The sequence below is a fragment of the Urocitellus parryii genome, chromosome 7 (assembly GCF_045843805.1).
Source record: "Urocitellus parryii isolate mUroPar1 chromosome 7, mUroPar1.hap1, whole genome shotgun sequence".
Classification (NCBI taxonomy): Eukaryota; Metazoa; Chordata; class Mammalia; order Rodentia; family Sciuridae; genus Urocitellus; species Urocitellus parryii.
Genome location: NC_135537.1, coordinates 91,912,830 through 91,929,792, shown reverse-complemented (window position 1 = coordinate 91,929,792; position 16,963 = coordinate 91,912,830). Strand labels below are relative to the sequence as shown.

General features: G+C 35.8%; 1 pseudogene; it reads right to left on the bottom strand.

Moving 5' to 3' along the window:
* The window catches only part of LOC144256042 (protein kintoun pseudogene), a 36,400-nt pseudogene extending 19,659 nt beyond the window's left edge, over positions 1–16,741 (bottom strand).
* Between the last annotated feature and the right edge of the window lie 222 nt (positions 16,742–16,963).

Sequence of the window (16,963 nt, the reverse complement as noted above, 5' to 3'; positions counted from 1 at the left end):
ATACATAATTCTCATACTCACAATTTAAAAAGAAAATCAAGAAAAAAGGTTTTCTTCAAAGAATTGATTCCCCTCCATTTGTTTTTCTGCTCTGAAAGAGAGAATTATCTGCTAGCAACAGCACTTGCTAAATGAAGCATTTCTTGAGATAAAGTTGCATGGTAGGGGAGAAGAAATTTTGCCACCTGTTTGATAGTCATTAGAATTTGAGTGCTAAATCTTTCACGGTATTTATTTCCACCCTTGAGAAATTAATTAAAGACTTGAGATGGTAAAAATCATTTCCATTGTTTTCCAGATAGATTCAAATTATGCATACAACATTGAATTCTAAGGATGTTAATAACTTTTCTACTGTCCTTCATCACCCCACCCAAACAAAACTTGAATGTTAGACCACAAGAATTTGTACAAACACACACACACACACACACTCAACTTCTGTTATGAAGAACTAGGAAAATATTTTAAATAAAAATCAGACATAGAATTTCCAACTCCTGAAATGAATTAACATCTATAAAATAAACTTGTCATGTTGATTGAAAAAAATGAAAAAAATCTTAGTTTAATTAATTCTGTATAAACACATTCTGTATAAACACACCTGCTAGGTAACTGTGGTTGACAAGATTTGGTTATGATTACAAATTTCATAAACATTATGGAATAGCTTTACATATTATGATTATATTTATAGCTTTGACTATAAAATGATTGATTGTAGATCACTCCCTTGCTCAAAACTATGCAATGGCTCACTCAACTCTAAACAACAATCAAATCCTGCACTCTTAGATTCAAAGTTTCTTTTCCAAGCTCTCTTTCACTGATTCCACATTTCAACAAAGGATTCAAAAGAAATATATATTTAGTAATTAGAGAATAAGCAAAAATACAAATTAATATTTCAATGTAATAATTTTTTCTTTAAAGTACATTGCTTATACATATTCACAGCTATAACTTTTTGTCTATTGCTAACCAAGTTATGTGGAAAAGCTATTTTATTTAAATATTTTTAATAGAAAGGAAATTCATTTCATGTAAATCTGCTAATCTTATAATTTAACTGTATTGAGGCACTTTAAGTATAAAAACTTCAAACACAAGTAAATGTGGATGATTTTTTGAGTACTAATTTTAAATACATTTCTCCTAAACCCCATTCAGGTTTCTTTTTCTCCTAGTCAGTCATTCTTTTTATCAAATTCCTTACATCAAACACAGTATCCTTTAACTGCAAGCATACTAGCTCCAAGATATAAATTTGTCTCAAATAGTTTTCTCTGTTATGATAAAAGATGTGAAAATAACTCAAATAACTCCTAACTTTAAGATTAGTTGCAATATTCCAGCAGATTATAATATTATTTTCTTTATCGAATTACCATTGGTGCACCATAACTAAGTATTTTTATGACTGGTGAACTACTTCCAATGAAACTACTTCCAGTTTGTGCTTGCATCTGAGTATTTATCAGCAATAATGAATATAATCTAAATTTTGTATCCATTCTTTAATAGGAGAGATACCCTAAATTGCTCTTTAGTAAGATTGTGATATATTATATATATATATATATATATATATATATATATATATATATATATATCCAACACTATTAAGTGAATAGATATAAACAGTGCTACAGACTTAAAAATTAGCCTCTCTAAATTCACTCATACATTGAACATTCATACAGTACCTGCTACATGCCAGGAATTGCATTAAGAAACAAGGAAAAAAAAAACCCAGCAATCAGGATACTTGCTTCTAAGATATCATCATCAGATAAATAATTACTTTCCAAAGGATTAACTGATATATTAAGATAACATTATCTACCAACAAATATCATGTTGTATAATTCATATAAACAATAATAATGATTAATTTCAAACTTTGTTCAGAGTCCATAAGGGTATAAGTTCATATTTAGCATATAAACACCAAAGTTTTTTAAAAGTCACATATTTTTCTTACTATAATATTAAAGGATTATTTTCTTCTGGATCAGGCTATCTGTAAGTCTGCATCAACAATCAATAATATCCACTATTCAAAAAATAAACTGCAGATCTGGCCGGCGGCCAGTTGATGAAATGGTATTATTTAAAATGAAATATAAACTAAGATTGGGTTGAATCATCAAATAAAAATATACCTAAGTGGAGGAAAACTGATTAGGCATTTCAAAGTACATGATACACCCAAAAGAGTGATTTCTAAGTTGCCTTTGAGCTCTTGGATTCAAAGAGCTCTTAACACGATAATTATGCTCTTTTTAAGATTTCAAGGTCTTATCTCATTGATTGGTGAAACACTCTATATTTTTGAAACCAGAAAAATGAAAATAGAAAATTATACAAGGAACCTTGGAAATCATGATTAAGAATCATTTAAAATTTTTGAAACACCTTCAGTGAGAGATTTAAATGTGGGAAGGAAGAAGAGAGGGGAGAGACAGAGGGAGAGCATAAGCATTAGTTCAGCACAACTGTCCACATACCCTAGACTCAGCTTGCCACTTCATCCGTCATTCTCCTCACATTTGGTTCTTAAACTTTTGGTACTCAATAATACAGGATTTGAACTTTTTGTAGTCGTAATCAAGCCCTTGGTCTTCCCATGATAAGAAACAGTGTCTAGAGAGGTAGGCAACTCGATCTGAGTTAAGAAATTTCCTACATTCAGAGAAATGCCACTTTTCAGGCTAGAGTCACTTCCTGGTGAATCAGGTTTAAAAGCTCAGAAACAGTAGCATACTTGCTCATCACTTGTTATTTTACAGCTTGTATTTCATTCAACAATAACTGAGTAACAACCCAGATTTTAATATTCTGCCCATTCATCTGCCAAAGACAAAGTATTGAAGGGCATTATCAAGGCCAACAACCACATAATTGTTTACCACTGTTACCTAGTTCTATAATATTTTTAAGATTATTGAATTTCTTTCATTTTCAAATTAAAATAAATTTATTTTTAAGCTGACACATATGAAGATTTTCAAGGTGTTCACAACAATGTGTGCCATTTCAGAGACATGTGAGGACATTCCAGTGGTAAACTATTATTTTATTGTGGCCTTTGTTTCTTTTAAATTATTTATTGGTGCAATTCATTCTGACACACTCATACTTTCATAATTTGATCAATCTCATTCCAGAATACACCTGATTTCCTTGCTCTCCCCTACTGATATCACTTCTATCATTATTATTTAAATTAATGCAATATATCTATATCTATATATCTATCTATATATCTATCTATATCTATATCTATATCTATATCTATATCTATATCTATATCTATCTATATCAATATATATATATATATTTTTTTTTTATTTTTTTATTGTTGGTCGTTCAAAACATTACATAGTTCTTAATACATCATATTTCACAGTTTGATTCAAGTGGGTTATGAACTCCCAATTTTACCCCGTATACATATTGCTGTATCACATCAGTTACCCTTCCATTGATTGAAAAATTGCCTTTCTAGTGTCTGATGTATTCTGCTGTCTGTCCTATTCTCTACTATCCCCCCTCCCCTCCCCTCCCCTCCCTTTTTCTCTCTCTAACCCTTCTACTGTAAATCATTTCTTCGATTTGTATTATCTTGTCTTACCCCTCCTTTCCTCTTATATGTCTTTTTGTATAACCCTGAGGATCGCCTTCCATTTCCAAGCGGTTTCCCTTCTCACCCCCTTTCCCTCCCACCTCTCATCCCTGTTTAATGTAAATCTTCTTCTCAAACTTTCGTCCCTACCCTGTCCTTGTTTACTCCCCTTATATCAAAGGGGTCATTTGGTATTTATTTTTTAAAGATTGACTAGCTTCACTTAGCATAATCTGCTCTAATGCCATCCATTTCCCTCCAAATTCTATGATTTTGTCATTTTTCAATGCAGAGTAATACTCCATTGTGTATAAATGCCACATTTTTTTTTATCCATTCATCTATTGAAGGGCATCTAGGCTGATTCCACAATCTTGCTATCGTGAATTGTGCTGCTATGAACATCGATGTAGCAGTGTCCCTGTAGCATGCTCTTATTAGGTCTTTAGGGAATAGACCGAGAAGGGGAATAGCTGGGTCAAATGGTGGTTCTATTCCCAGCTTTCCAAGAAATCTCCATACTGCTTTCCAAATTGGCTGCACCAATTTGCAGTCCCACCAGCAATGAACAAGAGTGCCCTTTTCCCCGCATCCTCTCCAGCACTTATTATTGTTTGACTTTCTAATGGCTGCCAATCTTACTGGGGTGAGATGGTATCTTAGGGTGGTTTTGATTTGCATTTCTCTGACTGCTAGCGATGGTGAGCATTTTCTCATGTACTTATTGATTGATTGTATGTCCTCCTCTGAGAAGTGTCTGTTCAGGTCCTTGGCCCATTTATTGATTGGGTTATTTGTTATCTTATTGTCTAATTTTTTGAGTTCTTTGTATATTCTGGTTATTAGGGCTCTATCTGAAGTGTGTGGAGTAAAGATTTGTTCCCAGGATGTAGGCTCCCTGTTTATCTCTCTTATTGTTTCTTTTGCTGAGAAAAAACTTTTTAGTTTGAGTAAGTCCCATTTGTTGATTCTAGTTGTTAACTTTTGCGCTATGGGTGTCCTATTGAGGAATTTGGAGCCCGATCCCACAGTATGTAGATCATAACCTACTTTTTCTTCTATCAGATGCCATGTCTCTGATTTAATATCAAGCTCCTTGATCCATTTTGAGTTAACTTTTGTGCATGGCGAGAGACAGGGATTCAGATTCATTTTGATGCAAATGGATTTCCAGTTTTCCCAGCACCATTTGTTGAAGATGCTATCCTTCCTCCATTGTATATATACATTCCTCCATTGTATATATACATATACACACACACATATGTGTGTGTGTGTGTGTGTGTGTGTGTGTATACATGCAGGATTCACTGTGGTACATTTACACAAATCAAGCATAATTTGTTAGATTTGTTCACTAGTATGTCCCCATATGTTCTCCTTCTCCTCCCTCTCAAGCAACTTCATCTATTGGTTTCCCTTCTATTTTTCTTTTTGAATTCCTTTTTACCTCTCTCTAGCTTCTTCATAAAAGAAAATATTCAACACTTGACTTTCTGAGTCTGGCTTATTTTGCTTAGCATTATGTTCTCCAGTTCCATTAATTTGCCAACAAATGCCTTGATTTCATTCTTCTTTATGGCTGAGTAGAATTCTCTTGTTTATATATACCACATATTTTTATCCATTCTTATGTTTATGGGCACCTGAGCTGGTTCCATAACTTGACTATTGTAATGTACATAGCATAAATATTCTATCTGATTTTGAACTGTTTTAAACAAACTGAAACTGTTTTAAGATAGAAACATAGAAACACAGATTCCTTCAATTTTTCTTTTTTCAGTACAGGAGAGTGAACTGAGGGGCACTCTATCATTGAGCTATGTCCCCATTACCACCATCCATCTTTATTTTGACACAGGGACTCACTAAGTTGCTGAGGTAGGCCTTAAACTTGTGATCCTACTGTGACAGCCTCCTGAGTAACTAGGATAAGTGTGTGACACAACACCCAGCTGAGTCATTTAACTGTTGAATACAATTAACACTAACTTATATTATGCACTCAGTTTTGTAGTTTTGACAGTTCTGATGTCAATGGAGTAATTTTGAATACTTCTATTTTTTACATCAAATTTTATTAAGAAAAATTCCATTATTCTATTAAAAATGCGGCAATACTCCTTATTAACTTAAAGAACACTTGAATCTACAAATTTTCATAAAACAACCTACATCTGAAGAAAGCAAAGAAATATCAAAATTTTAATGTCTAGCATCTTAGTTTTTACTAATTTCGGCATTTATGTGATCATGCAAAAATTAATATACTTCCTGGGAACAGTGATGCATGCCTTTACTCCCAGCAATTCAGGAGGCTGAGGCAAGATGATTATAAATTCAAAGCCAGCCTCAGCCACTTAGCAAGTCCCTAAGCAATTCAGCAAGACACAGTCTCAAAGTATAAAATAAAAAGGTCTGGGGATGTGGCTCAAGGTTTAAGTGCCCCTGGCTTCAATTCCTGATACTCCTCCTGCACGCCCCCCCCCAAAAAAGTAAAAGTGTTGGGGGAGTACCATTAAAATAGAAGAGACATCAGTAGTGTAGAGGAAAGGGATTGTACTTATGTGTAAATAGGGAGAAGATTTATTTTATAGAGTTTTGGGATAACATCATGCAAGTTGCTTATCACTTTTACAGCTGCACTCAATAAATACTATTATATTTAACTAAGCTAAACCAGTACATTTTTACCTTGGGAATAAATATGTCTCATATAAAATTGAGAGTATCTGATATACAATATAAATTAAAGTTATAAACTGATTTTGTTTATATTTCCCTTATTGAAGGATTTTTTTCACTTCTCAATCAATAGTTTAAGAAGCACTCTCAAAACAAGTTGGATATTTTTTTCTTACCATATGATAAATGTGAAAAAAATGGATAAAAATAATAGGTACTTTCATCATAGCGTGTTATTCTAGTAAAAAAAAAAATCAGTGTAAGTGGAAACAATATCATTTTATTTTAAACTAAGATTTCATCCTGATGAGTAATCTGAGACCAAATTATTGCTTTTTGGAAAGCAATATGTGTATCCTTATATGATATTAAACATCTAAATAATAAATTTTTCCCTGTCCAACATGAAGGATGGCATTCTATTCTTCTTGATCAAAAGAATACCATTAAGTTTAAGCATAAACTTCATTTTCCATGTTGCATGATATGCACTTTGAAATTCGGTACCTATCTCCTACTTATTTCTCCTCATTTATTCCAGATATGCTTTGTTTCTGTAATGTTTTCATTGCCCTTGTATCCATCATCAATACTAAAATTACAGTAAACAAAAATTTTATTTAACCTATTTGTCTTGGTTCTGAATATTCACAACAGTAAAATAAACAATTTAATCGTTTATGAATAAAGATAGTGTGGAAGATGAAGAACAGTATTTCTGCATGAATACAAATCTATATGTCTAATACTCACAAGAGTTATGCCTGACATATAATAGTGAGTAACAGCTAAACATTTTAAACTTAATATAAGCTGAGTGCAGTGGCATGTACTTCTAATCCCTGCAATTCCAGAGGCTGAGGCAGAAAGATCTTGAGTTCAAAGCCAGCCTCAGCAAAAGTGAGACACTAAGCAATTCTGTCTCTAAATAAAATATAAGATAGGGCTGGGGATGTGGCTCAGTGTTTGAGTGCCCCTGAGTAGTTCATTCACTGGTGTTCTCTCTCTCTCTCTCTCTCTCTCTCTCTCTCTCTCTCTCTATATATATATATATATATATATATATATATATATATATATATATATATATTGCATTATTTGCATTGTATTATTTCTAAATATTAGTTTTAATGTGAATTAGGGAGATTGTTTTTAATATAAATTAACATTTCTGGTTCAGTGAGTAGAACATTTTCCTGCTATTTTTACCCTACTCTGAAATTACTAGGGACCTCCACATTGAGAGTAAGGGATGGATGCAGAGCTCTGCTGCCCCTCCTGGGGCACTATGAGGAGCCCATTACAGAAGGAGGAGAAGCTCCATCATCCTCACCATGTTGATAGGTATGACCTAGATCTGGCTACTGTTAGACCAAACACCATTTACTTCAATAGTGAGGAAATGGTAATAAGAATTAAGAAGAAGTTATTGTACATGATATCCTAAGTGATGAATAATTACTTGCTATATATAGGTACAGGATATTTGTATGTCAATTTGATTTACTATGTAATCTTTTGGTACTAATAATGTTGAATTTAGAAAGTAAAAACAGATACTTCTCAATGGCCCACAGTGTTCACCCTCTGATGTCAGAGTCCTGTGATATTTCTTCCCCAGTGCACTAGAGTTAGTTGTCCTAGGTTTTGAGTTGAAGACATTTGTATTCTTGGTACTTTGTTTCATCCTCCCTCTCTTTCTCTATTTTGCATTATGGCTTTGTCTCAATGTTTCTGTTTATTTGTCTTCCTGCTCATCAAGTCTACTGCTTTCACTGCTAAAGCTATGAAAATTCTAACTTCTCATTGGGAGTTCTCACTAGTGAATTCTTCGGATATGGCTTTTCCACAAATATATATTGTCTGTGGCTCCTGCTTTGGTAAGAGTGCCACTCATTTTACCCCAGCCTGGCTCCAGTCATTTCTTCTCCTTCTCCAAACTTGTCTTCCAGCTCTTTAATGTCTTAACCAAGGGGCAAATTCCATAGGAAATAGTATTTTAAGATGCGTTTTGAAATTGTGGTATTTATACACAATGCAATGTTACTCAAGTATAAAGAAGAATGAAATTGTGATATTTTCCAGGAAAAGAATGGAACTGGAGACTGTCGTGCTAAATGAAATAAGCCAATCCCAAAAGACAAAGGCCAAGTGTTCTCTCTGATAAGCAGATGCTAATACATAAGGAGAGGGGAGGGAAAAATAGAAATACTTTGGATTACACAAAGGGGAATGAAGGGAAGTGAGCAGGGATAAGAATGGGAAAAAAAATAGAATGACTTGGACATCACATTCCTATGTTCACATATGAATAGACAACCAGTGTAACTCCATATCATGTACAACCACATGAATGGGAAGTTATGCTATGTATTTGTGTAATATGTCATAAGACATTCTACTGTGATGTATAGTTAAGAAAAACAATTTTTTTAAAAAGGCCTTCTGTGAGCCCTGAAAAGCAATCTCTCCTTGTTATTCTTACAAGATCTCCTTCAATTTTTTTTATCTTTTAGGATAATTTGCCTGATTGAGTTGTCTTGTATATGTCTGAGTTTTTTCCTAGATGGTAAATTTTGAGGGATTTCTTAAAAGTATGGTATAAATTTATGTATAAGCATAAACATAAATGTAAATATTGCATGAAGGACTGATCCATTTATGGTTGACCATTGAGCTACATCCTCAATGGTTGTAGTGGTAGAAGCACTGGCTCACCATAGAGGGAGGGAAAATTGTGGACAGATTTGATACGGAAAAGAACCTGAGATCAGAAAAGCAGCCTGAACTTAGCTGATCCAGAGGCTACACCATTAATTTGTGTTTAAAAATGAGCTTTGTTTCTCTCAACTGCCCATTTTGAACCAGTGCAGGAGCCATCTTGAAGCAACCACACTACAGGTGCTGTTGTGGGAGCATGGGTATCAGAGCAAGCATTGACATATTGCCCCAGCAATCACCTACCATGTGATCCAGGGTGTACCTAGCAGAACATGAGTGAAACAGGCACTGGTACAGAACAATGGTATAAAATAGAAAAGAGAAAAAACCACACAGATTCAGTCATCAGATCCTTATTAAAGGTGCCCAAAACAAACATTAGAGATATACAACCTTTTTTTTTTTTTTTTTTAACAAATGCTGCTGGGACAACTGGTTGTATGTAAAAGAATAAAATGAGACCCTTATCTCTGACCCTGAAATCAACTCTGTCTGGATCAATGACTTCAAACATTGATCAGAATCTATGCAAATTCTAGAAGAAAATGTAAGGTCAATACTCTAGCTTTTAGGCACAGGCATTGAATTTCTCAATAGAACCCCTAAAGCCCAAGAAATGCTGCTAAGGGTTAATAAGTGAGATGACATCAAATTAAGGAAGCAATTATAAATGTGAAGAGAGAACCCACAGAATGGGATAAAATCTTTACTAACTACTCTTCTGACCCAAGATTAATGTCTAGAATATATACAAAGTTCAACAAACTTAACAATAGAAAACCAAATTACCCAGTTAATAAATAAGGGAATGAATTAAACAGATACTTCTCAAAAGAAGAAATAGAAATGGCCAACAAATGACTAAAAATGTTTAACATAATTAGCAATTAGGGAAATGCAAACCAAAACTACACTCAGATTTCATCTCACACCAGTTGGAATGTCAATGTCAGTAATCAAGAATACAAATGATTATGAATAGAAGGTACACTAAGCTGCCACTGCGTGGGTGAAATGTGAAGCCTGTGACACTGGGCCAGTCCTGGTTCTGGTGGCTGGAGGTAAAGAATATATTTCAGAAAAGCTCCATAGAACACTATCATCAGCTCCAAACTCATAGTAAAGATAGACATGGAAAACCTTATTGGAACCTCAGTAGATCTGACTATAACTGGCATTCTCAAGAAATATTTCTATCAAAAAGTAGCAGAAATGAAAATCAAAGATATGTTCCTACCACTTCAAGAAGTTCCTGTACAAGCCAACAATGTCTAGCAGATCAGGTAGTTTTTTTCATTATCAAGCAAATACTCAAGCCACCAACACAGAAGAGATCACAAAAATGTCTTTTTATCAATGTTTTTCACAGTGACCTGTTAGAGTCATGAAATAAATTCTGTGAGTAACTGTGAGAATGTTTTTAAAAGAAAATAAAATATAAAGTCCCAGACTGCTTTGTATAGATCTTTTGCCTAAATAATGCACATCTATAGGAATATTGAGGTCCAATTTAATATATGAGAAAACTATTGATAGAAGGAATATGATAAATAGAGTATATATTGACTAAGGAATGGCTTTCAGTCATTTGTTAATGGGTGTCACTTGGTGTCCATGATGACAAGGTTAATGTGCAGTCTGGCTTTATATTACCATGACTTTCACGAGCCACTCACAGCTTTGTAGATTCAAACAGCAATTCTTTATTTCCAAACTCACACCGGACCTCTACAAACACATTCTGGGGAAAAAATTCACCTATTCCACCAGGCTCTAATCAGCAGGATACGCCCTATTCCCGGCAGGGTACACCTTAAACCTGGAACCGCCCTAAACCCAAAGAGCGGGATACTCCCTAAAACCAGCAGGATGCACCCTAAACCTGGATCCGCCCTAATCCAGTAGGATCCTCCCTAAACCTGGATCCACCCTGGTCCTTGAGTAGGGTCACCTTTCTCAAACATACATGCAATGTCACTGTAAATGTCCAAGGCAAGTCCATTTCCACGAGTCCTTCCTCTAAGCAACATGGGGTACGCTGGCAAGGAAACTGTCATACCTACTTGGCTAATGGCTCTCAGCATATTAGGAGACTGATTTATAGTGAGGTAGAGAGAGGGAGCATGGGAGGAATAGAGGAACTTTACATAGGGCAGAGGGGTGGGAGGGCAAGGGAGGGGGCAGGGGGTTAGCAAGGGTGGTGGAATGTGATGGACATCATTATCCAAAGTACATGTGTGAAGACATGAATTGGTGTGAACATACTTTATATACAACCAGAGATATGAAAAATTGTGCTGTATTGTTGAGGGCCACGAATCAAGTCAAGTTGGCACCTGGCAGTTTGCCAGGAGGAGTGGTTTGTGAAGCAACACCAGTGAGCCATTAAGATGATGAGGATTCCTTATTGGCTGACTGCTGTATCTAGATGATGTTAATTAAGTTAAGCTGTGTGTAATTAGTTAAGCATATATACCTCTGCTGTCTGGCAGAGAGGCGGCTCCTACTACCTTGGGTGCCCGCTACTTTGAGTTCCCACTCAGTTCCCGCTGAGTTCACTCGAAATAAAGTAGTTCCTGCTTCAACCTTCAAGTTGCTTGTCACCTCTTGCTGGACTAAGGCACTGTATACGTGTAATAAGAATTGTAATGCATTATACTGTCATTTATTTTAAAAAATCAATTAAAAAACTTTCAAAAAAGAAATATATATAGTCTTAACAAATGGAAAATACTTTTGAAAATGATAGGCCTCAGTGTATTATTTGTAATTATTTTTCTGCAAATGAAAGCTTAAAACCTTTAAATATAAGAGATACTTGGGAACTCAACTTGCTGATCTTTTATTGATAAGCCTCTTGAATATTTTTCAAAGAAAGAAAAATGACATAAAGTTATTAACACATTTTTTTATTGCCCTACTGCTGCTGAGAAAGACTTACTCTCATTACATTTAGTAACATATAATGTGTCAAAAGAGAAAATGGCTCACACAATTGCTGAAAAAATATTCTTACAGCATATAGTAAGAATTTGTACTATTTGTACTATATATCTTCAGATTTGTACTATTGCAAAACATTTAGAATCAACACTTCTTACTCAATTGAAATCTAGTGTAGATATTGCAGGCCAGCTAGATGAAAGCACTGATATTAGAAGATCATTATTAAAATTAAAATTTTAATTGTTTATGTCAGGTATGCATGGCAGGATGATTTCATGGAGGATTTTTTGTGCTTTTTAAATTTAACCTCTCATTTAAGTGAATTAGAGATTTTTACAGAATTGTAGAAGTGCACATTTGGTCAATATGAATTAAACTGCAAGAAGTGTACAAGAATTACAACTGACAGAACACAAACATAACTGGAAAACACAGCAGAGTAATTAAAAAATTGCTAGAAGTTACTAATAATAGTGTTGTGTGGAATCATTCATTTTTCATGATGTATACATCATGAAGCTTTAGCATCCAGAGCAATTCCACACAATCCCATGGAAGTATTGGAAAATGCAGTAAATGTTTTTAATCTTATTAAAAAAGCTCACTGCATAGCTGATTTCTTGAAAGATTGTGTTCAAAAGTTGAAACTAATTACACCCACATTGGTTGTCTCAAGAAAAAAATCTAAGCAGGGTGTAGGTGGTAAGGAATGAGATTCACAGTTTTCTCATTGGAAAAAAAAAAACTCATTTAGCCAATATTTTTGAAGATGATTTTTGGGTAACAAAATTGGCATATTTAACTGATATTTTTGCATTTTAATGAACTGAGTTTAAAAACTACATAGGAAAAACCATGGTATTTTCCAAAATGTTGAATGTATCCAAGCATTCTCAAAGAGATTGTTGTCAAGGCAAGTAAGGCTTAAAAGTAATCGTCCTAGTCACTACATGTTCCCAAGGTTTTTATGACATATTGAAGAGAACATTATTAATAAAACAATTTGAAGGAAATGAAATTAGAAGTCTTGTTGTATCTCACTTCTCTATCTCAAATATTTAACCATTTCTCTCCAGGAGAGAAACTTGAGACAATAAGGGAAAACAGTTTTCTTTCCCATTTGCTTTTCAAAACCCTGAATCAATGATCAAGTTAAACTTAGTACCTGAAGAAGAAAATCAATTATTGCAGCATAGTTCTTCATATATGTTGAAGAATGATTATGAGATCCTAAGTTTATCAGCATTTTGAATTAAGATAGAAGGAGCCTTTCTTTATTAAGTAGACAAAGGATCCTGCAATTACTACCATTCACAACAGCTAGTTTGAGTGAGGTGGGCTTTTCCATCTTAACTCAGTTAAAATCAAAGGGAGGAGACAGACTGCATGGCATTGCAGGTATGTGGGTAGCATCATCTTCCTGTGCTCCAGACTGGAAAGAGCTGTTGAACAGAAAAGCACACTTGTCACGTTAAACAAAAACTTCCCTAGCTTTTGCTTTTGTATCATTTTTAATGTTATTTTGTAATATTATCCATTGTATTTAATTGGTAGTGGAACACTGTGATAACTTCATTATGCTTCATAATATGCTTTAATATTAATAAAAGCAATGATTTTGTTTATTGAACTAAAAAAATACAAACAATACAAAATTCTGGAGAGGATCTCACTGTTTTAGGGATTGTAAATTAGCACAACCAGTATGCAAATCAGTACAGAGGATCCTCAAAAGACTAGGCATGGAACCACCATGTGACCCAGCTATACCACTCCTCAGTATTTACCTAAAGAATCATAAGTCATCATACCACATTGATACATGCATAGCATGTTTAGAGTATAGCCAAAGTATGCAACCACCCTACCTGTACTACAACAAATGAATGGATAAAAAATAAGGTACATATACTCAATGGAATTTTATTTCATAAAGAAAAATGAAATTATTTCATTTGAAGAAACATGGATGGAACTGTTATGTTAAATGAAATAAACCAATCACAGAAGGTCAAGTGTCATTCATGTTTCCTCTCATATGTGGAAGCTAGAGAGAAAAATGGAAAAAGAAGTTTGAAGTCTGGAATTTCATGAAAATTAAAAAGAAATCAGTAGCAGAAAGGAACCCAGCAGGTGGGAGAAAGGGAGGAAGGGGGGAAAGTTGGGGGTGTAGGGATATTGACCAAATTGTATTGTTATATTTTGTACATGTATGGATATTAGTCAACAAATTCTATCATTTTATACAATTATAATGTACCAATAAAATATGGAAAATGAAAAAAATAAATTAATTAAAAATGTAAACAAATAAAACTTTGTGACCTACTGTAGACCTATAATTTCTTCAGGTAAAAGAGACTGAGGGGTATCATTAACTAATCAAGCAGCATGTCAAGCCAATCCATTCCTCTACACATCTCTCCTTGCTCATATGGCTGCTCTGCCTTGTGTGAATCTTTTTTTTTTAATTTTAATATCTATTTTTTAATTATTGGCGGACACAACATCTTTCTTTGTACGTGGTGCTGAGGATCGAACCCAGGCCGCATGCATGCCAGGCAACCGCGCTACCGCTTGAGCCACATCCCCAGCCCCTTGTGTGAATCTTTCCCCTCTCCAGATCTTGGGGATGAGGATGCTGAGACTCAGATCTCTACAGAGAACTGTTTTAGTACAATTAATTACACACTCATATTGACATTACTTGTAATTCTTAGTAAGTTTTCTACCTATGGGAAAGGTTTTGCTATGAAATTTCCTCATTCTGATTTTTACTTTATGATATACCATTAGATCTGTAGGCAGCTAGTACTTGTGTAATAGGAAAGATCATTATTAAAATGTCTGGGGTTAGAGCAGAACAGGGAGGTCAAAGAAAATGACAATTGCTGTTTTTAAAAAAGAAAGGAATGAGCTTTGGATATAATATAATCATATATTATAATCATCTTAAATACAATCAAATTAATATTAAATATTTTTATCTTGTGCTATTTCAAAGTATGTAATAATTGGGGTTTATTGCAAAATGTACAGAAAATAAAAGCCACTAGTGAGTACTGCCTCATAAACAGCATAAAAAGGGAGCAAAAATAGAAAATGAATTCTATCACTGCCTTGTGCTCTAGAGGCTGTAGGAAGGCTTTGATAGAGGTGGGAGTGACTGTAGACCATGTCTTCATTCCCATTAGTTCAGGATTCAAATGTGACATTCAGTTTTGAAACACTGTGCTGATATCTCCCTGCTGTACTGACTCCAGCAACTTGGGTTCCAGCAAAAGCACTGTGATCATTTCAACTGGGGCTCTCGGTCTTCTTCAGTACATGCTACTTGCTTATTCTTCTTCTTCTTTTTTTTTTTTTTTTTTTTTTTTGAGAGAGAGAGAGAGAGAGAGAGAGAGAGAGAGAGAGAGAGGAATTTTTTTAATATTTAGTTTTTAGTTTTCAGCGGACACAATATCTTTGTTTGTGTGTGGTGCTGAGGATCAAACCCAGGCCGCATGCATGCCAGGCAAGTGCGCTACCGCTTGAGCCACATCCCCAGCCCCATACTTGCTTCTTCTTGAGGTTCATTAGTAAAACAAAAGTATTGGACTGAAGCAGAGGAAACCTACAGCAACCCTCACCCCAGCCACCAGCCAGCAGAACTTTTAACTGTTTTTTTTTTTTTTTTAAAGAGAGAGGAGAGAGAGAGAGAGAGAGAGAGAGAGAGAGAGAGAGAGAGAGAGAGAGAGAATTTTCAATATTTATTTTTTAGTTCTCGGCAGACACATCTTTGTTGGTATGTGGTGCTGAGGATCGAACCCGGGCCGCATGCATGCCAGGCGAGCGCGCTACCGCTTGAGCCACATCCCCAGCCCTTTAACTGGTTTTAAGCTGCTCACACCTGTCACCCAAGAACAGCACATGCAATCCCCAGCAGCAGCAGCAGGAGGAGGAGCAGCAAAGAACTAGTAGCCCAGAACCTTTCCAATAGAACAAGAATTCCTGGCTGCTGCCCAGACAGCACTGAGAAGGGGAGGTCAAAAGTTCAGGTTGTTGAGGGGGGATGTGTGCTTCTTGATCTGAAATAGGCCAACAGTTCCCAGCTGGTACACAGGGAGAGGCTGGCACCGGTCCCAAAGTAATCCAGAACTGGGGGGGGGGGGATTGTCCCATCAATGACAGAAGAGTTCTATTCTGAACCAGAAACCATCAGGAGTGAGGGTGGTCAGGGAACTGCCTCTGCCATGGTCCTTGACATCCAGACCTCTCACTCTCAAGGATCTTCACCAGGCCATGTGACCTGGATGGCCTGATGCTAAACAGCTGGACCAGAGCTGATTGTGAGCAAGACATGAATCTGCCTCCCATCATGGGATTTAGAGTCGAGGAGACTGTGGCAGTTATGAAGGCTCTGGTGAGGTGGCTGATGGAAAGGCATCTTGGGGTTAGCATGGGCTGATGGTTGGTTCTTTATACCAGTGAGGCTGTGGGCCTGGGCTGCCCCCAAGTGGTCAGCTAGTGCTACCTGAGGGAGACAGCTTGTTCCTCACTTTGGTGGATCATAGCAGCAGAGAAAAGGAGGAATTAAGAGGACCTTAGTGGAGCCATGTGGATGGTGGCAGCTGTATCCTACAGGCACTGCCTCCCTTAGCCACATTTCTGCTGGAAGTGATTGAGGCCCTTGGCAATCTGGGCCCAGAATTACACTATAAAGCTATAACAGGGGCAGGGGCTGGCTCAGAGGAAAGGTGCTCACCTGGCATGCATGAGGCCCTCATTTATATCCCTAGTTCCTCTCCCTGCAAAAAGCTGAAATCATCCTGGGCAGGAAGACTATGGCTTGCATTTTCTTTCCCAAAGCAAGAGGTCAGATGTAGGACCAGGACAACATGGGGACTTCTTTTCAAAGCTGGCAGATCTTTCAAGTGTAGCACAGAAATTATCCAGTCCAGGCAAAGGACAGACCTGGGGACAGGGCTGGGGAGGGCA